Genomic DNA, 26340 nt, shown 5'->3' on the forward strand with positions numbered 1-26340 from the left:
CTAGAATAATATATTTTAAGTATTTGATTTTGGATTTGTATTGATACTTGTGTGGTCAAAATATGTTTGACATGTGGCCTCACAAGATCGGTTTGTCCTTGAGAGATGAATTTCATCTCTACACCAGTTTTAGGTCCGTTTTAACATAGTCTGGTATTTTTAGGACTGGTTTCAGACGGTTTGGTCTTTTATGGACTAATCTTAGACGGCCTCGTTTCGGTCTTTTCTAGACCAGTTTTTTTCGGTCCACTCCTTTTGGTATCAGTCTCATTCTTTTTCATTACAGTCTTTACGTGTGCTTGTTTAGGTTCCGTTTCAGGGTTTTTCGGTTCGATTTAGGTATTTTTCAGTTTTTGATTTCCGTTAACAAATGTACGATTAACACCAAAATTATACAATAAGATTTACTAAAACGATACATTAAAATATAATAAAACAAAAAAATGAGTTAGGTTGGATAATGTGATATATATATATATATATATATATATATATATATATATATATATATATATATATATATATATATATATATATATATATATATATATACCTTCAAATGCATTTACCTTTTTTAAGACAAGAAAATCTTAAATTTAAGTAGTACAAAATTTGAAGCATGATGTACAAAAGTTTTAAGCATATTTATCCCTTAAATGTCTCATATAAAGGAACTTATCTGCAAAATTAATCGGTCAAACTTATCTTGCAAAATGAATCGGTAAAAGCTAAATTGTATTCTCTCATTTTTAGTGTCAATTGAATCAATCAATAGTAAACACACTTTATAAGGCACCTCCTCTCTCAATCTCGGTGCTTATCTTCATCAAACGTATGCCACCTAAATGTCCCCTCACATCCCAAGGATTCGTCCCTCTTTATTCATCTTAGAATTTGACAGGAAGCTGAAAGAATACCCACAACCACCATTGCCACCTAAACGTTCACCAGCACAAAGCCTTCATAAGCCTACAATTCCATCGTCCTGTTTCTTTTCCGTCACCGCCAATATGCCCCCCAAACATAAACACCATCTATTCTCTCTTGAACTCCTCCATCTCTCTTAAATACTCTAAGCTAACACATTGTCTGTATATTTCTGTTTTCTCTCTCAATCTTCCAGGAAACCTGCCACCACCGCACCTCAATAAAATCCGCTCCTTTCACTGCCTCCTTTTCCAAGGTACTCTTCTTCCATTTGAATTTTTTGTTTTCTATTTTGCTTTGTCGTAAGGTATTTCATTGCTATACCACCACCCTTTCTTCCTTAGGTGAATCATTGCAAACCACGCCACCAACACTCTACTGGCAACCACCATAACCACTCCGCCCTTCCATCGACTATTGACATCAGGTTCACCGCCCACAATTACCTTCACCACAACCGTCACAGGCCACCTTCGACATATCCATAACCAATCATTGAACATTCGCCTTCACCTCCATCACACATGTATCTTGGTCTTTTTGTCTCTTCCCCCTCTCTTATTCTTTCATCTGATTTTGTTTAATTTATTCCTCTTTGTTAACGGAACTCTCTCTCGATTCATCGATTCATGTAAAGGGCTTGAACCCCCTGTTTGAATCTTCATCAATTGGTGGTATTTTTTCTTTTTCCATTTAATATTTCAATTTACGTTGTATGTATGTATTTGTTTTTATTCCCTTCAATTAATCAAACAATCATAGTTCAATTGGGCAGCATAAACAAAAATGATGGTTAGGCAGGTATGAGAGGTTAGTTCCTAAATAAACTCAGTTTAATAGAATTCAAGAGCAATTGTATTTTGAAAATGTATGCAAAATTTCAAGAAAAGGCTCTATTCCAAAGTTCATTTTTGGCAGATCGTATAATTTAGAGATGATATGGGTTATTTGCAAGTAATGCTTCTTCTCGAACACTAAAAATGTCGAGAAAAAGAATGATGACTTTTCTATTAAGAGCTTCAGGTATATCTTACTATCATCCTTATTTTTCTTAATTTATTATTTCCATGGTTATGAACTTTGTTTTGTTGCAACTGTAGTTGTACCTTGGGTGAATGGTTTTGTTGCTACTTAGTTATGGAAGATGCCTAATGTGTGCTTCTTTGATTTCATAGTGAACGTAGTAAGGTAAATCTGAAATTCTCCTCTTTATATCGATCGATTTAATCTGGTTTCAATATAAAGACTATTTTTTGAACATAAATTAGGGTTTTTAGTTTGCTACTTCACATTTATGGAGACAGAGGTGGGATTTTATCAATTGATACTTTATTTCCTCAATAAAACATCGATATCTCAAAATGTAATATGAAAATTAAGGTAACCATCTTTTCCTGATCATGAAATACAAAAAATCTATAAAACATTTCTTTTGATTGGTATTTTACCTTACTAAATATTTTTTGTATTGAAGCCACGAATCTTGATGACAATGACTAGAAAATGTTTGGTGTTTGCCATGGATGTAGAACAATTGACAGGGATGATATGTGTTCTATTTCCAATATAGAGGTTATGTTTAGGTTAGCAGCTTTAACATGGTTTAAGTTTAAGTTTGTCGCTTTAACAAATTGGACAGATTTGTCCTTGTTGATTTTAATGCTATTTGATGATGATTTCATATTTTTTGGACAAAACTACCCTTGCTTATAGTTTGATGTCTTCTCTATCTATTTGGATAGAATGTAATATTGTATTTTACCGGAGATTTTTGTGGGTAAATTCACTTTCACGACAGTCAAACTACTAAAAATTCCAAGGATATATTTTTCAAGATACAGATCTGGAAAAATACTCGGTAAGAATCACCACTATTAATCATATTTCTATTGCTTTATTTCAAGTTATTAAATCATTTTTAGTGGTTGCTTAGCTTAATGAATTGTGCAATTAGGTCCAGATATAGATCTTGAAGAAGCAAAGCTTCTTAAAATCTTTCCCATCCAAACATAGTTGCAAGTGACATTTCACTTGTGGAATGCTACAAAAGGAAAGAGATCCAAATCATATTGCAATCAGCACTTTTGAACAAAAACTTTTATCCAAATTCTTTTTGTTCTAACTGATAAAAATCAATGATTTTAGCTTTGGACATGTAGAAAACCCTTTTTGCTTGCAAAGCTTTATATACATAACCATTTAAGCATCATTATATGTAAAAATCAATATTATTGGAGTGAAAGTATATGCCTAAGTATCTTTTAACGGTATGAACTTCCATCAATAACTTTTATTTTCTAGATTTTTGTTTCTTTATGCACAGTGTCGTATCATTTTTATATTTAGAAGACATTTATCTTACTTTAATGTTGATTTTCAGTGATCAAGATAACTACGAGGATGTTCAAAAAGTTGGATGGGCAAAATACAATGACGTTTTTTGTTCGCCTTTAAGAAACAACAATGTACTTCCTTATTTTTCGTTACTATAACATTATACTTTTTTTTCTTATTACAACATTGTGCTTTATTTACTATTATTTTTTCCAGATTTTTTTCTCAAGTGAGCAGATTAATCTGATTTCTACATTGTCTTTTGGAATCATCTACATACAGACCTGACAATACAATATTTGATATAAGTACCTTTTGAATTTGATTTCAATACCTTGAGGGAGTAATTGTCATTATTTTGGGGTGGGTAGTTGATATTGATCAAGAGGTAGTTCTTATTTTGAGGTGGGTTAGTTGGTTATTTATTGGTTGTCTTATTATTAATTAATAAGAATATTAAATATAAGATTACGAATATAAAAATTAAATTTGACCCTTTGGGGATGTAAAATGAAATTTATAAATAAAAAAGCCAATTATTTTGATAATTTACAGCACTGAACATTCTTCGAATGAAAATAACGATAATAATGATTCCCCAAATTTGAAACTCACGACATTAAATTTCCAAGTTATAGCAAGGTACTTTTACTTTTTTAATTTTTTTTTATTAGACATAAATAATACTTCGAAATTTTCTTAAGGGTGGATTACGTCTTAAAAGTTGATTATGATATATAAAACTAACCATTAGTCCATTACAAACCATTAATACAAGTTATTTACAAACATTATAAATTAACGAACTATTATTATATGATAATAACATAAAACCATATATTAATTTGTAATAAACCATTATTGTTTTGCAAAAATAATGTACCAGTAAACAAACCATTATAAAATAAAAGACATTATAAAATGGATAACCCACTGATTATATTTTAAATCTAACAACCTACTTGTATTTCTAACCCGAAACAACTTGCTGGAATATAACATGTTTTTTAAAAGGGAAGTGATTTGTACATAACATTTTTTCTCCGTACACAACAAATTATGTTTTACGGGATTGTAATGTACAACATTTTAAAGCATGAATTGTTGTGTATAGAAAAATATTGTTGTGTACGGATCAGCTCCCTTTTTAAAACTTCCGATATAACATGTGTACGAAAGAAAATTATCCTTCTTCTCCACTTATATAACAATGTGTGTGTCGTTTTATGGTAAGAATATTTCTCAAAGCACTACATGTTCTTTGGAATATGACATGTTTCCGAACAGAAACTAATAATCGGAAATAAATAACCTCCCAAAAATACTATTCATCGTAAGGAAAAAAGTGTATGGCAATACAAAAATATTAATGAAGCCTAACAAACAATTCATAACTGTTTAGATGTTGTAATCTATTTGCACAAAAGAACAAATCGCCTTTAGATCCTAATTTCTGAAAAAACTATACATACCCGTCGCTTGGCGCGGGTAAACGACTAGTATATATATATATATATATATATATATATATATATATATATATATATATATATATATATATAACACAAAAATTATATGTATATAAACTTTGGCTTCTGGATATTTTTTAGACCAAACTTTAATTGGTCTCGAGTCATTATCTGACTAGTCTTTCGTAAGTGTCGAAACGGTCTGATCTTTTTTGGGATCGGTCTCGAACGGTCCGAAATTTTTTGGACCGGTCTTAGCCTGGTTTTTCGGTATGATGTCATTTTAGATCGGGTCGGTATCGGTCTTTTTTCAGGTCCGATCCAAACTAATCTTTTTAGTCATGTCTATGTGCTTCAACAATATATAAATGGTCGGTTAGTTTTTTGATGTTTTTGCCATAGACAAATCATCGTGTTCCCTGAAATCATATAAAATATTAAGCTTTATAAGGACAAACATTTTTAGATATTACAAAAGTTGCATAAAAAATGATTTCCTTGGGTATTACATATAAAAAAAAATAGACAATCTTCAAGCAAAGATAAACAACTGGATCGGTGGATCGGGACAGAGACACAAACCTTACAACATTTTATATGTCCAAAAAAGTAATATTGGACTAGTCTTGGGATGGGGCTTTTTTGAACTCTACTCAACCTTTCGGCTTTTGTGGATGAGATTTGGCCCGTTACTTATGGACTGATTGTATCGAAATTTTATCAAGATTTTGTATTTTATAAGTCATCAACACTTTTGATTTATATAAATGGAAATATACGTAAAAAGTTATTATTATTTTTTTGAGAAAATGATCTTAATAGCTAAAATAATTAAAGTTTTTCTACAAAAATAGCCAAAAATTCGAAAAATAATCAAAATATTCATGGTTTTCACACGCAGCCTTAACATTTTCGCAGACGGTGACCTCGGAAAATCTAATTTTCTTTCAACTTCAAACTTTCGTAACTATTTATTTTTTATCAACTTCAAACTTTTATAACTGTCACATAGGAACTCTGTTTGAGTTGTTTTTTTATTGTGTTCTTTGTAACAAGAGATTTCTATGGTCGTACTACACTTCAAATTTTGAATTCCGAAAATAAATTTTTTTTTACTCCTAAATATGTTATTCGGTGACAAATATAAAAAAATACTCAACTTTGATCATTCATAACTTTCACATATGAATTCCTTTTTAGTTGATTTTTTTATGTGTTTTTGTAACAATGTCTATCTATGGACATATTACACTCCTAATTTGAATGTTAAAAAAATATACATTTTAGCTCAAAAATAAGCTATTTGGTGAAAAATATGAAAAAAAAAAACTTTATAACTTTCACATATAAAAATTCATAACAATTATTAGACCATCTGGGTTGTTACGATCACAAAGATAAACTGCAAAAAAATCTAAAAAAATAAAAATAAAAAAATTGCATGTTATCTAGAATTCCGGAGGTGTTAGACCTACTAAATTTTAAAAAACAACAATAATAAAATAAATCGCCGGTGGGACTTACGAAACTCTAAAAAAAACAATCATAGTCCACTTAGATTTTCGAAAATGCGATTTGCAAAAAATATGGGTATTATGATTATTCTTCATATTCCTGGCTCTTTATGGAAATACTTTAGAAAAAATGCTATTACAGTCATTTTTTATTTAACTATTAGTTTATAACCTATGAGAACCACGGTTATAAAAATAATTAAACTTTCATACTAAAAAATCAAACTTATTAATCAATTATTTTAAATAAATTATTATTTAAGAGATATTTTTTAGTTATATAAAATTATAATCGTTGATTTAAATAAATATGTGAAGTTATATCACCTTATAATTTGTATTAATTTTATTTTATTTTTTAATCTAATGTTATTAATTTAATATAATTAGAGTGAAAAATTTTAAAATTTGAAATTTAAAATTGAGAATCAATTATTAATTTAATGTAATTAGAATGGAAAATTTAAAATTTGAAATTTGAAATTGATAATTAATAGGTTGACAAGTGGTATGATAGGTGATATATATAATATTAATGAGAAGTTGTAATAGTATGACACTTATCAATAAGAAAAAAAACTATTCATTTATTAGAATACTAGTTTATAACCTGTGATAACCACGGTTATAAAAATAATTAAACTTTCATATTAATAAATTAAAATTATTAATTAATTTTTTTAAATAAATTATTACTTAAGAGATATTTTTTTAGTTATATAAAATTATAATCGCTGATTTAAATATATACGTGAAGTTATATCACCTTATAATCTGTATTAGTTTTATTTTTTTTTTAATCTAATGTTATTAATTTAATATAATTAGAAAGAAAAATTTTAAAATTTGAAATTTAAAATGGAGAATCAATTATTAATTTATGTAATAGGAGTGAGAAATTTAAATTTTGAAATTTGAAATTGATAATTAATAGATGGACAAGTGGCATGATATGTGACATGTTTATAACCTTATAATTAAATATGACACTTGTCAATATGAGAATAAACTTATTCATTTATTAGAATAGGGACTAGTTTATAACCCGTGAGAACCACGGCTATAAAATTAATTAAACTTTCATATTAAAAAATCAAAATTATTAATCAATTATTTTAAATAAATTATTACTTAAGAGATATTTTTTTAGTTATATTATAATCATTGATTTAAATAAATATGTGAAGTTATATTATCTTATAATTTGTATTAATTTAATTTAATTTTTTTATTTAATGTTATTAATTTAATATAATTAAAAGTGAAAATTTTTAAAATTTAATGTAATTAGGATGAGAAAATTTAAATTTTGAAATTTGAAATGTATAATTAATATGTTGACAAGTGGCATGATAGGTGACATATTATATGAATGAGGAATTCTAGTATAATGACACTTGTCAGGAAAATAAACTTATTCATTTATTAGAATAGGGATGGAGATTCGTACTTTTAAAAAAATACATCACGACATCTATTATCGGTTTATCATCTAATTCTAACATGATTTTTTAAGAGTTTTTTAACCAAAAGAATTTGTTTGAAAAAAATATTTACCTTGAAAATATTTACTAAAATAGGTGATTCTGTAATTTAAACACATACGGTGCCCTAACTCTACGCGAACCCATCAGGCCTCACCGGATATCCAGACTCCGGTCGCAGGTTTATCTCGACATACCTCCACATCTCCGGTCGTAGCAAACGCCGACGACACTATCTCCCGCCATAACAGAAGCCGTCGACTCCATTTTCGGCCACAACTTTATTTTTGATTTTTGAAGCAAGATCAATTTCTGCCAAGGTTTGATTCTCGAACTGTTATTTTTGATTCTTGAACTGTTATTTTTGAATTTGAATTGTTCTTGAAGATGCCACGGTTCCAACACTGTTTTTGGTGGCAGAATTTTGAACAATTCTTGAGGATCCCATGGTTCTTGAACTTTTAAGGTTCAATTTATCATTATGACAAAAGAAGTATCAAGATAGTTTTCATTTGCTGTTATTATTAATTCAATTATAATGGCAGTTATAAGATTTCACATTTGAATAGCATCAAATGATTTAGAGGGTGTTTGGGATTTCATCTAAAATCTCCTTTTTAACTTAAAGTCAATAAGTTAAAAAAAGTGTTTGGATATTTAATAAGGACTTTTAAAATAACTTTTGGTTTAGCCTTTGAAAAGGAGTTTTGAAGAAGTTACAATTTGTAACTTTTTGGAATGACTTATGACTTATTAGAATAAAAAACAAGCAAAAGTCAAAAAATTAGCCAAATACTTTTTAACTTATTGACTTATTGACTTTTGTCACTAAAAAGCTAAACCAAACACTTTTTTAAAATCTCCTTTTCCCACATTGATAAGTCAATAAGTCCTTTTACATAAAAGTCTTTTTTAACTTCAAAATGGAATCTCAAACACCCTCTTAGAGCACTTTTATATCACTGATCTTTATCAAATTTTGCTTAAACAATGAATCGCACACATTACTATTACAGTTTATTGCAATATGGCATCTTTTTTTATTTATGCTACATTTACACCATCCATTCAGAGCCTTGTTTTTTGTTGCACCATTAGCATAAAAAAAGTATATGCATTTTTCTGTTATATGTTGATCATGCAATTTCATTGTAATGAGTATTCCGTTTCTTCTTATTACATGAAGGCAGGTTAGCTGGATAATAGATCAAATGAGCGGGTTAGTTAATGGGTCAAATGGTTAAAAATTTTGGAGTGGTCCAAGCGGGGTTGGATTGATCCGCGAATCGAGATGAGTGATTGAAATAACAAGCTGCTATATCTGTTGCTATATTTGTTTTTTTTTTCTCTCTTGATGCTAATGCTGATATGAGTTTCATTTGGTGTTGGTAAATTCACTTAGTGTTGTCATAATTGTTCTCAAGTGGTGTTTGTAAAACGTTGTACCTACGATATTGGTTGTTGGTTTTGCACCTATGATATTGGTTGTTGGTTTTATACCTACGATATTTGTTTTAATTTAAGGGTAGCATTGATAATTAAAGTGAATCATATAAAAAATCTTGAACATTTATGTAGATTTAAAATTTTATTGGTTATAATGAAATGAGACATTTAAACCAATGGTGTTTGTATAAAAATCATAAACATTAATAGTAAGAAGTTTGAAAAAAGTCAAAATAAATATATTAGAAAAACAACAAAAAAAAATAATGAAAAAAAAATATAAAATTCTAAAAATACACCTATTTGGTAAATATTTTTGAAACTACACCTATTTGGTAAATAAATTCTTTAAAAACGCCTATTTGGTAAAAAAAACTTAATTTTTTAATTGTACTAAAGTATATATATTTTTTAATTTTTAATTTTTTTTAATTACAATATCTCCTTTTCTAGGAAAATAAATTGAAGAAAACGTCATTTTATTGAATTTCATTTTATGTTTTTCTAGATTTAGTCTTTTTGCTTTTTGCATTTTTTTTTAATTAAAACTAAAAGAATCCAAAATATTAAATATCAAAATAAAGAAAGCCACAATGTATTTTTTTGTTGTATTTTTTTATTAGCTTAGAAAAATCAAAATATACTACATATTTTTTATACTTTTTGTATTTTTTTTCTTGTCTTGTGTTGGGTCTAACGCTAAAAAATACCAATGTTAAATTATACAAAAATTATGCTCAATTCTTAAATTCTAAAAAATATAAGCTGAAGATACCTAAAACATATTATTATAAATCAAAATAGTCAAATTACAAAAAAGAAAATCATATTATGGGAACATTATTCATTCATAAAGAAATGAAAATAATACACAATATTAGAAAAGAAAATCCAACAAAATACCGAGTTTAATAACGTTTTATAGTTCCAACAACCTTTTCTTACGGAAAAACATTGCATTTAAAAAAAAAGCCTATAATTATGGTCAAATATGAAAAATATATTGAAGTTGCATGACACAACGAGAATATGAGTTGTTAAGAAAAATCTTCATACAAGTTTTTGGAAAACCCGTGATTGTTTTCAAACAAAAAAAACAAAAACCGAGTAAAATATTTAAAATATGGGTTTTGTCTAAATGAGAGGGGTTATTTATTTAGATTTTTTTTTATCATTAGAAGTTTCACTCAAGGGGTGTTTGATATAAAAACATCCACAACCATAACTCTCAAATGTTGACATCATTCAATGTAAGAATTTATCAAACCTTTCATCTTTTTTCATGTTTCATATATGGTTGACTATTTAAACTCATTAAATATTGTTTAATTCGTTTTTAGAGTTTGAATAGGGCGTACTGGGTCACATGAAGGATCGTATTTTGCAAGAGATGAAAACAAAGATGATCATTTGGATATTGAAAATATAGATGTCACATGAAAATGACTTCCTAATAAACAAACCATCTGACATATGCAAAGATGCTTGTTTAAACACACATTGTGAAAAGGATGCAACGACATTCCTGGTTTGGAAGACGCAGATGGGGAATTTACATCTGATGAAAAAGATAAAACCAAGGAAAATTTTTCAGTCAAAATAAAAAGGAAGATGTGGGTAGGATTTGATTATTGCACCTACAATCCAACTATTTAGTGGAAGATTTAAGACAAATTAAATATCCAAACATAAGTTAGCTTAAACCAAGTGAACAAGAAAGATGTTACATCAAGACTAAGTATAAGAGCCAAATCATAACAATCTACCTAAAGTTCAACCTATTATGGATACATTATCTTGTCATATATATATATATATATATATATATATATATATATATATATATATATATATATATATATATGACAAGATAATGTATCCATAATAGGTTGAACTTTAGGTAGAAGATTGGGTTTATGGTTTGTTTGGTTGTTATTTTACCATATATATATATATATATATATATATATATATATATATATATATATATATATATATATGGTAAAATAACAACCAAACAAACCATAAACCCAATCTTCCAACTTCCCATGACAATTTGACCATCTTATTGCATACCTACACCTTCTACAACTTATTCTTCCATAACTTCCACAAATATTTTATTGTTTCATTATTTGCAATGTTGTGCAATTATAACAATTTCTCTTTGTACCAATTGTTTGATAATGTAGTGTCTATCTAATAAAAATATTTGCAATCCTTCTCGGCATCTTTCATTTTAGACCATTATAGCTTTCTACAACTTAAATCAACACCAACAAGTGTCAATTTTACCTTATTTACCTTGAAACCAGGGCTACCAACGAATCTGTTAGGTTTATATGCTCAAAAGTCATTATTAAATGATATTTGTTAATAACATATGATTTTATGGGGTCACATGTTAATCAAGTTGGCACGTATTGAATATTTATTATTAATATGATTATTAATAAATATAATCAACTCTTGTATTTAATTAAGAAATTACAATTTATCTAAATAATATTTCTAAGAGATAAGAACAACTAGAACTCTAACACTCGAATCCATGTATTATTCTTTTTAGTCCTTGAAACAAAAATTTATTTTCGAAAAGGGTCCCCCTCGTACGCAGGGCGTACGTTTTGGTACACTTAGCGTACATGCACACCTTGGATCGGGAATCTTAGCCACGTACACGGGGCGTACGAGGCGTGCGTTGGGCGTACGCAACCAAAGTTTAAACCCTAATTTTAGGGCATGATCCCTATTTAAGCATCCTTATGACCTTTGGACCCTCACCCTTATCAGCATCCACTGCTATTTACATCCCTAAAACCCCAGTTTACCATTGTGAGTGATTTTTGAGCCTGGGAGTAACTTTAGTGGCCTTTTTGGTGTGCTTGCAAGAAGAAGAACTTCGTGATCAAGCTTTGGTCGAGGTTGAGCTTCAAGATCCTGATCCTACATCATCTTAGGAAGCTTTTGAAGGTAAAAAGATCTTACCTTGGTTATTCCTTTTGGTTATTAAAGTTAGGGCTTGTTATGAGTTAATCCTTGGCCCATGAGCACTCTTGTGAGTTTGGGCAACTCCAGGAGTTTGAGGTGTTAGATCTCTATCCTATAGAGGTGTTAGATGCATAAAAATGTCTCCTTGGTGATAGATATGAGCCCATGCATGAAAGAAGATCCGTAATGAGAGACTTGTTGGACATGAGTAGATGTTGGGCTCTATTAAGTCATGCTAAGACATAAAGTTGCCAACTTTATGTCTTAGAAACCCATTTTGGTCGAGATTTAGAAATTTGAGTGTGAGGCTGTAAGGAATAAGCACTTAATGGATTAAGGTGGTATACAGCTTAGTACGGAATGTGTACCAACGTGTACGCAGCGCGTACTGGCTTGTGGCCTCGTACGCCAAGCGTACGCAGAGTACACCGAGCGTACACCCTTGAGTGGGATTTTGGAGTTCGGATGGTCTTGGACATTTGGGCTTTAGCTAGTTGTTGGGCTTTGGCCTGTTTAGGGTAGATGGGCTTTAGATTTCTGTTTGTGGGCCTTAAGTGACTCAAGTTAGTCCTTATGGGCCTTGGGGCCCAATATGGTGATAAGGGTCAAGGTTGATTAGGCCCATTATGGGTGTGGTGAATAGGCCCTACCCTTAGGAGTTTGGATGGAGTCTAGGCCCATGGCTATGTCTTTTTTTAACATGTTCTGATTAGGGTAATTTGTGTATGTTTAGTGTGGGATCTTTCAGATCAGTAGCTGAGCAGTTAGTATTTTTCTGCAGATTAAGGTGAGTTTCTCATTGTATCAATGGGTCGAAGGCACCAACTCCGGCCCATTATTTGCGTTATAGTATGCAGATTATTTGTGTGATATGTGTATGAAATACCAGGATTCAGCCCCTAGCAATTGCATGAAAGACCAGGATGTGGCCCCTGACAATCGTATGGAAGACCAGGATCCGGCCCCTGGCAAGTGTATGAAAGACCAGAATGTGGCCCTTGGTACCTATATGTAAGACCTGGATTTGGCCCTCGACAATAATTATCCGTAAGACTATGATTTGGCTCATAGCATTATTTGTTTGTTTGGTATGTGGTACTTTGGGAAAACTCATTTATCATTTGCTTACAGTTTGTGTTTATGGTTTCAGGTACTTCCGGTACTAAGGGGAATGACTCGGTGTGATGACACAACATTCCCTCCCGTTATTTCCGCATTTTTGATATTGTACTCTGATGATGTGACAATTATACTTTGTGATGGTTTTGGAATAAATTTTATATCTGTGGTACTTGTTTTTAAAAATGAAAAATTTTATTCTGGCTTTTTGGATGTTACAAGTTCGTATCAGAGCCTTGGTTTGAGGGATTCGGGCACACTCTCGGGTGCATCAGAACTCAAACTGAGGAAATGAGAATCTTTTCAAAAGAAAAAGAATTGAATTTTTCTTAAAAAGGTTTTTCTTAGGTGAAAAGGGGGAGTACAATGCGTGCGATCAGCCGAGCTCAAGTAAGTGTTTCCCAAGTTACTCATACTTATGTATTGTGATTAGTATGCTTGATATGTGAATTGCATGCTAGAGTAGGGCTAAGGATACCTTTAGGAATCATATGACATAGTTCTCTGATTTGTGTAATGCCTTATATCCTAGGAGAATTGGATACCATGTATTACTTGGAATCGATTTTGACTAAGTTATTTGCTAAGTGTATGCTCTCAAAGTTTTATTGCTTTCTTTTTATGCTTATATTTGTTATGATCTTGTATATGGACCTTTTTGGTCAATGGGTTGTCTGCTCATGTTCTGTTTGCTTCGGGGGCTACCCGATCCTTTGTATGTCTTGCGCTCAACAAGAAGTTTTGAGACGCTCTGGGGACTTTGGACTCCCCTTTAGAGGTGGAGATCGCGGATGATCATACTGTGAGTGCTTCAAGGGTTTTCTGTGGGTGTGTTTTGAGCATGTTTAGAGAAAGATTCTCTATTGATTTGGTGTCGATTCCCTTGCGAGGATCGAAGGTTATTATTGGGATGGATTGGTTGGGCCCCAATGGGGCCGTGATTGATTGCGAGCATCAGCTGGTAAGAGTTCAAACCCCAAGTGGGGGAGAACTGGTTATTACAGGAGAGTGAGTTTCGCATGGACTAGCTCTCTATTCAGCCGTTAGGTCCAGGAGATATCTACAACAGGGTTGTTCTGGGTTTCTAGCTTATGTTTCTGACACACGGGTTGAGGCCTCTACAGATTTGAGCAGAGTGGCTATTGCGAGGGAGTTTCCTGATGTTTTCCCCGAGGATTTGCCCAGAGTGCCTCCTAATAGGCAGGTAGAGTTTCGAATATATATAGTACATGGTGTTGCCCCGATAGCCAAGGCACCGTAACGCCTGGCACCACGTAAGATGCAAGAGTTTCCTCGGATTGACGATTTCTTTGATCAGCTTCAGGGCGCATCTTGGTTCTCCAAGATTGATTTGCGGCCAGGGTATCATCAGATGAGGGTCAGGGATGAGGATATTCAGAAGACAGCCTTCAGGACTCGTTATGGTCATTACGAGTTCATGGTGATGCCCTTCGGGCTCACCAATGCACCCGCAATGTTCATGGACCTCATGAACCGGGTCTGCAGGCCGATGTTGGACCGGTTTGTGATTGTTTTCATTGATGATATTCTGGTATATTCCAAGACCAAGGAGCAGCACAAGCAACATTTGTATGAGGTATTAGACACCCTGAGGAAAGAGAGGCTTTATGCCAACTTCTCCAAATGTGAGTTTTGGTTGAGGGAGGTACAGTTTTTTAGGCATATCGTCAACCAGATGGGGATCCTAGTTGACCCATCCAAGATTGAGGCGGTGATGCGTTGGGAGGTCCCGAGGATAGCATCTGAGACTCTAAGGTTTTTGGGTATCGCAGGGTATTATCGGAGATTCATCCAGGATTTCTCTAAGATTGATGTGCCCCTTACCCGCCTGACAAAAAAGAATGTGACCTTCTAGTGGGGGCCTGAGCAGCAGTTAGCTTTTGAGACGTTGAGGCAGAAGTTATGTGAGGCCCCGATTCTGGTGCTCCCATAGGGCTTGGATGATTTTGTAGTTTACTACGACGCCCCTATTTCGGGTTTGGGAGTTGTTATGATGCAGAGAGGTCACGTGATTGTGTATGCTTCCAGGCAGCTGAAGCCTCACGAGGCGAATTAGAATTAGGAGCAGTGGTGTTTGCCCTCAAGATCTGGAGGCATTATTTGTATGGGATTCGGTGTACTATCTACACCGACCACAAGAGTTTGAGATATTTGATGGACCAACCGAATTTGAATATGCGGCATCAGAGATGGTTGGATGTGGTGAAGGATTACGATTGTGAGATCTTATACCACCCCGGGAAGGCCAATGTGGTGGCCGATGCTTTGAGCCGCAAGGCGGCAAACTCACCTTGTTGGATTAGATGTCTAAGCCCATAACTATTATTGGTATGTACTCGACCCGAGAGTAGCATGGTCCATTTGGGTTGCATAACATCAGGACAATTTGTTAGGATGAACTTTTGAGAAGAGGTTATATATGACTTATTAATATATTATAAGTTCTAATATATTAATATGAAATCATATGATTTAATTAGTATTGATCAAGAATTAGTTTGGAATTAATTTAGTGAGCAAAAGAGACTAATTAAATCTATGGGGACTAATTATGATTGGTTATATTTATATGTGTTGGGCTTATGATCCATATTGGACTAAGTTTATGTATGGATACATAAGTTGGGCCACATGAACCATGGATCATAAAACCCATGGGTATGGGTTTGGGTTATACCCATGACTCTTGGAATCCTACATATAAATATAAACTCCATAACCTAAAAACGCCACTTCTGATATACTTCTAGTTCTTGGAGTTCATGGAGGTGTTTTTGGTGCATGGAAATTCTCTCTCAAGAGTCACCTTTGTCCTAGGTGAGTTGTGATTCCATTTAAGGTGCAACACTTGAGGCACTAAGTTCTTAAAGGCCAAAGTCTTCCTAGCAACATCAACAACATCAAGAGGTATGTCTAAAACTTGTCTTATTATACATATGTTATTTGTATGCTAGTTGTAGGCTTAAAGCTTTGGAAACCATATGCATGTATAATTAGAAAAAACATAGATCCAAAGCTTTTAGGGTTGTATGTGCACCATAGGATGTTGTAGTATATAAAACCCAACAGTGGTATCAGAGCCTAGGGTTGTTTTCCATCATACTTGATGCTACTTGTTTTCAAAGCTTGAAAAAATTATTTTTTTTGGATTCTGCATGATCACCACGAGGTGGTAAATTTTACCACGAGGTGGTGACGGGTCTGGCAGATTTTTGGATTACTTGGCTTAATTTGGATTTGGATAATTAATATAAAATGTTTTCTTGATAAAAAATTCGATTTTATGTTGTGAAAATAATTATCCACATCCGAATAAAAGATAATTGTCATAGTTTCAAGATTTTATTAGTTTGTGTAATAGACTAATTTATTGTAAAATAGTTGATATGAATTATCTTGTTATTTTGAGTTTAATCTAGATCATGGAAAAATTATTTAATTATTGTGTTAATATAAATATTTGATCTTAATGGTTTTTATGAACTCCATAACTTGTCCTCAAATTATGGAAAATGAAGAGTTTTTTCTTTTAAAAGTTCATTAAGATTCATAGGTTATGAAAAAAATGAAAGGTCTTATTTTAATGTCATCATAAAATAGTTTTATGTCTTCCATAATTTGTCCTCAAGTTATGGAACTTGAAAAGTCTTCCATAAAAACCATATTAAACTCATAAGTTATGGAAACCAAGAGTTTTTGAATTGTTCAAAACTTGCCCTCAAGTTTTGGAATTTGTAAAGTTACCCCCCCCCCCTTGTATACTTTAATTCCAACCCTTAGATTTTTAAAAGTTTAAAATTCAACCCTTATACTATTATAATATTATAGGTTTGATATTTATATATATGTATAAGAGTAAGTCAGTCTTAGCGTTAGTAGGCCTCATTCACGAAGCCGATGTATAAGGGGGTATAAGGTTACTGCCTATAAAATGACAGTTTAATGGGTGTCCACTCTCACCCACCGCTTCCTTGACTGGTGGAGGGTCATTAGCCGAACGGGTAGGGCAGGACATTAATTCTCCCTTCATTAAAAGTATAATGATAAATATAAAGTAACTAAACTTTATTAAATTCTCAATCCTAGTTACTTTAGGAAAATGTGAATTTGGTGCTAACCCATGAAATTGCACTTTGCACCTTGTTAAGTCGTTAGTGGAGCGTGTGTGGTTAACCGGCACACTAATCTGGGACTGACAATGTGTGGCAAAGAGTAGCTTGATGTTAATCATAGATCAATGGAGCGTGTGTGGTTAACCGACACATTGATTAGGTGGTTGTAACATTAAGTGTACCAAGTTACCTTGTTTGTGATCCTCGGTATCCCAGTCACAAATTTGAAGGGCACAATCGATATTTAAACAAGTCATTGAATAGTTCAATGAATCTCAAAAGATCTAGGAGTTTCAATTCATTTAAAACCTAATGTTAAATTTCATTTTTCATGGTGGAAATTGGTAAATCGTCATTTACCCACCTTCAAATATTTTGTAGCTTGGATTATGGCATCCCTCTTCCAGGTTATAAAATATTGTGTTGGGTCCTAGCCTTAATATTTCATATTGGGTGTTATATTAAGGACTTAAATCAACTAAACTTGAATTTCTCCCTCATAGATGTCTAGTTATGACAACTATGGTCTTCCTTATCCTTTTAGATAAAGCTTTCCTAATGAAGATGATATCTCAAATGACGATCAAGGTGAAAGATTAATCCCTTTGTTGTGCATTAATGGGACTGGAAATCATACTTCACCTACTCCACTTCCTCCAATTATTCTCCTTAACCCACAAGTTCTTGAAAAGTTCAAGGTCACTCAATCCCTATTGGCAAGCAGTGTCTATATGTACTCACATCTTGGAGATGAAGTCTCATATTGACAAGCTGGGAGAGTTGGGTGTCTAAGTCTCAAGGAAGTTGACTGTTGACTGGGTTCTTCAATCACTTTCTGAGTCATATAGTGGGTTCATTAAGGACTACTATGTGACAGACCACGACATGACCCTTAATGATCTTACATATTTGCTTGTTGTTGCTGAAGCAACAATGATTTGGAGCACTGGTAAAGCAAGTTTGATTGGAAGATCTACTTCCCAAACTTACATGGACATTGACAATGGAAACATTGGAAGTCCAGAAAAGTATTCTCTTCCCAATGGAAAGGGATCGGCCATAGTCAACCCGGTTGACCAAATGGTAAAGAGAAAGGCTAAGTCGGAGATAGTCCCATGTACCATTACTAAATAGTCTATATGTTTCTATTACCAAAGGAAGGGGCATTGGTTGCGAAGCTGCCTTATTTACCTGAAAGTTCACTAGGATGGTAAAAGTCAATAAATTTGACTATGCTTCAGGTAAAGTCCACTATCTAACTCTATTAAGTTCCTATTTGGAGATTCTTATTACATGATGTGACTAGGTCGCATTTTGATGTTTTGTAGAATCGAAAAAGGAGAGGAAGCTTAGAAGAAGAGTATGCTGAATCTGATCGTGAAGATGGATTTCGATCGCATGATTCGAAGATCAGAATTTTGAGCTGCTGCTTAAGAGTTATGATAGATTGCTTAGGAATAGATAACAACATAGTTTTCATATGTATTTGCATTGTAAGGATAAGTTTTTCCGCAACTTTAAAATAAAAGGAAAATTTTTGATTTTATTTATTTTAAGTATCCTTACAATGGGATTTGTGAAAATTTTTGGTTATATGATTCCATTGATTGCAATATTGGAAAATGGATTTGATTCTTTCGTTTGTGGTAGTGTCATAATTTACCAAATAAGGAGAGATTTTCATCACCCAAGTTTCAGTTGGATAGAAACTTGGAATCATGCAACTTGTATTGTATGATGAATGAGAATTTTCATCTTTGGGAAATTAAGACTAGTTCCTTGTTCACATGTATATGTGAGTCAAGTGAAGGACTAGAAGATCGGGTACACTTGGTTGTGCGCTGATCAGGTCCACCACAAAGAACGATAAGGCTATTCGTCATGATTTAATAAAGTTTAGTAAATATGGTTGTGCTTACAAGTTTAAGTATAATTCTGAAACATTGGAAAAGTTTCAATGTATGGCAGGACGAATGAGAAGAATCAAATTAGGCAGAAAGATAAAAGTTTCTTCAATCTGAAAAGATGTGTAACGACGTAAATTTTAAAACAAATTTTCATTTTTCATACATAATAAAGCTCATATAATATTCTCAAAATCTCATATGTATCAACTGTCATCACAATAAAACATATCCTAGAATCTCAAAAAACATAATCCTCTGCCAGTGTGTACAAATCATGCCGGCGCCTTCCCGCGATCCTCGCTGGTACCTGAAATACATATCACATAACACGGTAAGCATAAATGCTTAGTGAGTTCCCCAAAATACCACATACAACACATAAGCCACTAGAGTCTATAACTCGGTAAGACCCTCTAGTCAATGTGTCTCAGCGGGACCCTCCAGTCCCGTAGCTCATTGGACCCTCCGGTCTGGTCTAGCTCGTTGGACCCTCTGGTCCGGTCTAAATCGTTGGACCCTCCGGTCCGGTCTAAATATCACATAGCATACGCAAATCACAATACACATAATCTCAAGTAAACACATAACACATAAGACCCTCCGGTCTGCACATGGATACCACTCTAAGTAATGTATAGTGAGAAGACTCACCTCGGGTAATCTCGGAAAGTCTCGAATTCGAAATACTGATCTAGCCTCCGCCTAATCACATAAAGTAATTTACCTCTAATTAACAAAGATTCTCAAAGGCTAGACTAATCCCTTCCTATAATCTCTCAGAAGGGGAAAAGACCATTTTACCCCTTCAATGGTCCAAATGTTCAATTGTTGACCAAACCCTAAAAGTCAACGAAAGTCAACAGAGGGCAGTACGCGAGGCGTACCAACTCTGTACGCAGGGCGTACCCCGACTATCCAGAATCGGGGATCTCAACCCCTACGCGGCGCGTTCTGAGATTTACGCCCAGCTAAGTCTCAGTTTCATGCTCTTAATGTTTTTGGTCAGAATCAATTAAGATACAAGCTCATATTCCAGATCTAGTCCTTCTAATGCCTCTTAACCCATAAAGTTGAAGCCTTTAAGCCTTTGCATGGCTGTAAAGGTCACCAATCACTTCAAACACATATCCTCTTTCCCCATTAAGCCCTAATCTCATGCATGACTTAATCTTAACGTCCAAGATTGGATTTTTATGGGTTTATAACACAAGATACACTGAAATGGGGTAGATCTAGGTCCATGGAGTTCCTTTGCTCAAAAAGTCTCCACCTTTGGGACTTAAACCCTAAAAATGCTCCTATATGATGTTCATAACAAAAGAGTGGTAAAGTTTGAAGCTTTTTACCTTTGTGAGAAGCTCCCCACTCAGATTAGCTCAGATCTAGAAGCTTGGACTCCAATCTTTCCTCTTTAAGGTCTTCTCTTCTTCTTCACAAGCACACAATGACACTTTCAAGCTCAAATACACACACACAAGTTTAGAATGAAGGTTTAGCTCTTTTAGGGTTTCACTCTCTGGAAATGGTGGCTGGGATGGAGGCCATATCATTCCTTTTATAGTACTCATGTCTCATTTAGGGTTTTGAGTCTGGGCCCATTACGCCCAGCGTAAGCTAAGGTACACCCAGCGTACCTGGGTAGAGTCCGCGTCAAAATCACGCCCATGGGTACGCGCAACGTACTCTTCAGTACGCCCAGCGTACCCACTTGTCACCATTTTCTATTTTGGGCTAATTTCGACAACTTGGAAAAGAAGAAGGATTAAAGAGATATACCTGCATTTCGGGGTGTTACAGGAGAGTACTTCAGTATCATGTTTTATGATCATCTTAATGATTAGGAAAAACCATATCACAATTGATCCTCTAAGGACATCTTAGTGTAATTGTTTGACTAAGAAGAGGAATCGGAATTGTTGAGATGGTTAAATCAAAAGATGAATCATACTTCGTTCCAAAATTGAGTCTTAGATTGATACTCCAAGATCAAGCCTTGAGTAACATAATGTTAAGAAGGTTTAAAACACTTATCAAATTTAGAGTAAAATGTTTTCTACTCTTGTACATTTGAAATTGGTGAGTTGTGATGTTTTGGATAAAACAAAGTCCAACTAAGGCCAATTATGTGAAGTGTTTGTATTGATAAGAATCCGCACTAACTCTTGAATATTTGCTTTGTTAAGGAATGGTTCTTGACATGAGAATCTTATATGTCAAGACGTCAGTGGGATTCTTAAAGATCTTGAAAAGTTTCAAGAACTAATCAAGGGTATTGTTTATCACTAGCACACGACTTGAGGTTTATAGCCTATCGTGTTGACATATTCTTGTTTTTGTTCCCATTCCAGTTAAAGTTGACTATGTATGTGAGTTCTATGAGTTCTCAGTTGTTTGCATAACTACTTGGAAGCAATGGTAGGCCCTTGTGCTACCAGGTGGCAAGAAGTTAAGATTGAACAAGTTCAGTCCATATGAGTTTGGATTTGTCACTAACCTCCTCTTGTGGTTATGTTTTTGACAAATTCACATGGATGGGAACACATACACCATAAAATCTAAGTGTCATAAGGTTTCTCTTCGATTCATGAAAATGATGGTGAGGAAACGCTTTCACTAAGTAGATTTTAAGCAGATAGAAATTGTGATATTTGCATTCTCAAATTCAATTATGATTACGGCATCACTTTTCATAATTCTAATTGTGAGCAATGGCAAAGGTCTAAACATTTGAGACTATGATTACGGCATCCCTTTTCATAGTTCTAAAATTGTTTAGACACACATGTGAGTTATCTAAGGAAAGGTGTATGATTTTAGGAAGCTTAGATAAAGTCTTATCGAAGCATATCGTATCAGAAACCTGAACTTTGGTAATGAAATTCAATAAAATATTGATTTCTAGAAGTCCAGTTGATTTCTGGATACATGTCAAAGCTAGTGGGAGCATAAGTGTTATGCTGATAAGAAGATAATGATCATGTTAGTGGGAGCATGATTATTATGTTAAGTGTTGCAAGTTAGCAATGTTAATTATAGAAAACAAAAGTTTCAATTTGCAAAGTTGCAGAGTTTGAAAAGTTGTTTTTCTATAATTAAGGGAGAGGAAATTATACTTCATTTCCATTCTAACAACTTAGATTGAGATTTTAATCAAATTTAGTCAAGTATATATATGAATGTTATGTTGGAATGGTTCAACATAAGGAAATTCTATGTATGGAAATATTAATTGCGTTCTCAATATTCGATTATGATTACGGCATCCCTCTTCATAGTCCAAATTTTGAGAACATGGCTAACAGAAAAAATTATAGAAAAAGACTAGTCTAGGATCATGTCTTTATGTGAGACATTATGAATCGTATCCCATATGCTTCGGGTATAGGATCGATTGCATATCCTATAATATTTCTATGTGTTCTGAATTTTCCAAATGCCTAGGGCATTAAGAGGGAAAAAGGACCAGAACTGTATATGACTAAAATGATTAAGCAATTGTCGAGGACTATCTGAGGCTTACCAAAGATTGGTTACTCATGGACAGTTGGAAGTATAGTGTTAATTTTGGAAGGACCATATTGACATATTCTGAAAAGAGGCAACTCTTGTTCAGAAGTGATAGTCAAAATGGGAATATGGAAATGTTTCCATAAGTGGAAGTTATTCTTTAAATCTGTGTAATATTAGAAAAACTTAATGCAAGAAGGATGTTCAAAGGAATGTACTTTGAATGTGAGACTTCATTTCCATGGAATTACTCTCCATTGGAATACTTTGTAATGTCGGTTGCCAAGTCTTTATGACTTTTGTGCATAGTCATTACAAGAGGATCATTGCATATAAGTTTAGAATCTAACAGATTGGCAAAGAATCTTGTATTCTTACATTTGTCATAAGGATTTGGAATTGTGAAATGAGCATCATTGAAATGTTTTCAATTGATCTATTCCATAAAGAAAGGACCATGGGTAAACATAGTGTGCATGCTTGTAGCATGGGACAACTATTATTTTAGTTCAAGTATTAAGTTGATTATTTGAAACATTATACAATGAATAAAGAGTAATCAATATGACTCAAAAGTTTTGGGGCCATATAGGATTAGTATTATTCTTGTGTTTCACTTTTCATGTTTTGACTTCCTGAATAACTAGGTTATTCAAACCGTCCACAGTCGATCATACTTTGGAAGTAGGTATTGAGGCAAGACTGTCATGAATGGGTCTGTAGTATGTCTAGATGTTTTAGACATAGCTGCAGTATTCATGAGTGCTCCTGGAATAAGATTCGAGTATTGGATTAAACCCACGCTCATTTGAATCACTTCATGGATTTTATCACGAGTGATCATGAGACGATAATATCTTATATTCTTCAAACGGAGACGTGTGAGTTGTAGTTGCGAGTCGGTTGCACATTGACATGTGTAAACGCACCAGTAACTTGGATGTTATAAAACATATCGTTGTGTGTAATTTGATGAGTGAGTACAAGCGAGCATTTGGTTCGAAGTTTAACCGTTCCTTTTACCCCATGTGGATAAAAGCAATATATGTGGGCCCCTCGATGATTTAGTGATGACAACCCTAAGCGCTCGGTCGAGCCTGGACTGATTTGATTTGTTCAATTAGTCGGTCGTCATAAATCGGAAATTGGGAAACAACAGATGGACAGAGAGAATGATTATAATCCATGTATCAGTCAATATGATATCTTGTAGAATGGAGGAATATATGATCCCTTATCTAATGGACACGTCATTGACTAGGTCAGAGTTCGACAGCGGCTTTTAAGAGCTACGATTGCTAGTCGGGATTTTGGAGTCGTATTTGCAATAATAGTTTTAGACTTATCCAAGTGGGATACTGTTGGATTAGATGTCTAAGCCCATAACTATTATTGGTATGTACTCGACCCGAGAGTAGCATGGTCCATTTGGGTTGCATAACATCAGGACAATTTGTTAGGATGGACTTTTGAGAAGAGGTTATATATGAATTATTAATATATTATAAGTTCTAATATATTAATATGAAATCATATGATTTAATTAGTATTGATCAAGAATTAGTTTGGAATTAATTTAGTGATCAAAAGAGACTAATTAAATCTATGGGGACTAATTATGGTAATTTGTTATATTTATATGTGTTGGGCTTATGATCCATATTGGACTAAGTTTATGTATGGATACATAAAGAGTTGGGCCACATGAACCATGGATCATAAAACCCATGGGTATGGGTTTGGGTTATACCCATGACTCTTGGAATCCTACATATAAATATAAACTCCATAACCTAAAAACGCCACTTTTGATATACTTCTAGTTCTTGGAATTCATGGAGGTGTTTTTGGTGCATGGAAATTCTCTCTCAAGAGTCACCTTTGTCCTAGGTGAGTTGTGATTCCATTTGAGGTGCAGCACTTGGGGCACTAAGTTCTTAAAGGCCAAAGTCTTCCTAGCAACATCAACAACATCAAGAGGTATGTCTAAAACTTGTCTTATTATACATATGTTATTTGTATGCTAGTTGTAGGCTTAAAGCTTTGGAAACCATATGCATGTATAATTAGAGTAAACATAGATCCAAAGATTTTAGGGTTGTATGTGCACCATAGGATGTTGTAGTATATAAAACCCAACACACCTATTAGAGATACCTGTTTGAATATGAATGTCACTTCACCTTTGATGGATTTGATCAAGGAGGCTCGGGTGGAAGGATTGAAAAAGGAAAATTGGAAGACTAAACAGATTAGAGGGCAAATTCCTTTTTTGTTATAGACAGTTGGGGGTTGTTGACACAGTGTGGTAGGGTCTGGGTTCCGACTTCAGGTGAGACGAGACAGATGATTTTTGGAGGATGCGCATAAATCAAATTTTTCTATCCATCCGGGGGCCACGAAGAAGTACAGAGATTTGAGATTGAGTTACTGGTGGCCCTGTATGAAGATGGAAGTTGCTTGGTTTGTTGAGCGATGTTTGACTTGTAGAAAGGTCAAATTCGAACATCAGAGACCTCATGGAAAGGTGCAGCTGTTACCCATTCCTATGTGGAAGTGGGAGGAGATCACTATCGATTTCATCACAAAATTGCTCAGAACGGCGCGGGGTGTTGATTCTATCTAGGTCATCGTGGACAGATTGATCAAGAGTGCGCATTTTATCCCGATTGCCGAGAGCATATCCGCAGAGAAGCTAGTTGATATTTATGTTCAAGAGGTGGTAGTTAGGCACGGGGTGCCTGTATCAGTGGTCTCGAACCACGATGTTTGTTTCACCTCCAGATTTTAGAGGAATTTCCGTGAGGAGTTGAGTACTCAGTTTCATTTTAGTACAACATACCACCCTCAGACCGATGGCCAGAGTGAGAGAACGATCCATACACTCGAGGATATACTTCGGGCTTTGTGTTGGATTTTGGAGACATTTGGGATACTTATCTTCCACTGACAGAGTTCTCCTACAACAACAATTATCATGCTAGTATTGATCGCCCTCCATTCGAGATGATGTATGGAAAGGGGTGTAGGAGCCCGGTTTGTTGGGGGGAAGTCGGACATTGGGTCATGGGGAGCACCGAGGTGGTGCTTAAAACTACAGAGTTGATTCAGCATGTAACATCCCGATGTTAAGGTACTTCTAAATTCATCCCTATAAATTTATTTATGACATTTTGGTCCCTAAGTCCCAAGAGAAAGTGCCTTGAAGCCCTAGTGGCATTTTCGTAATTCTGACAGGAGAAGTATGCCAAGCAAACATGTGTGTACGCTGGGCGTACTAGGGCGCGCCCTAGTACGCTGGGCGTATACTTATGTACGCGGGGCATACTAGCTAAAGAATGAAACCCTAAATTTTAGGGTTTGGTGGTATTTAAGCAACATTAGGCCTCATTTGTCTTCTCATTTCCAACCTCCATCAACATATTCGTGTTCTCTTAAAAACCATAGCCAATTTTGAGCTCTTGGAAGGTTTAGTGTGATTTTTTGTGTGTTCCAAAGGAAGAAGAAGG

General features: G+C 33.8%; 1 long non-coding RNA gene across 2 annotated transcripts; it reads left to right on the top strand.

Annotated features, from left to right (window-relative positions):
• Nucleotides 1-833: 833 nt before the first annotated feature.
• LOC145129111 (uncharacterized) lies at nucleotides 834-3597 on the top strand. Of its 2 annotated transcripts, XR_013717298.1 has the most exons (4): nucleotides 834-1183; nucleotides 1272-1950; nucleotides 2028-3392; nucleotides 3478-3597. It is a non-coding gene; the product is annotated as an uncharacterized LOC145129111 (long non-coding RNA). The 2 variants fall into 2 exon arrangements; XR_013717297.1 differs by lacking the exon at nucleotides 3478-3597 and having other exon boundaries at nucleotides 1272-3464.
• The last annotated feature ends 22743 nt before the right edge of the window (nucleotides 3598-26340 follow it).

The sequence above is a fragment of the Lactuca virosa genome, chromosome 8 (genome assembly GCF_052849685.1).
Source record: "Lactuca virosa cultivar CGN04683 chromosome 8, Lactuca_virosa_CGN04683_v6, whole genome shotgun sequence".
Taxonomy (NCBI): Eukaryota; Viridiplantae; Streptophyta; class Magnoliopsida; order Asterales; family Asteraceae; genus Lactuca; species Lactuca virosa.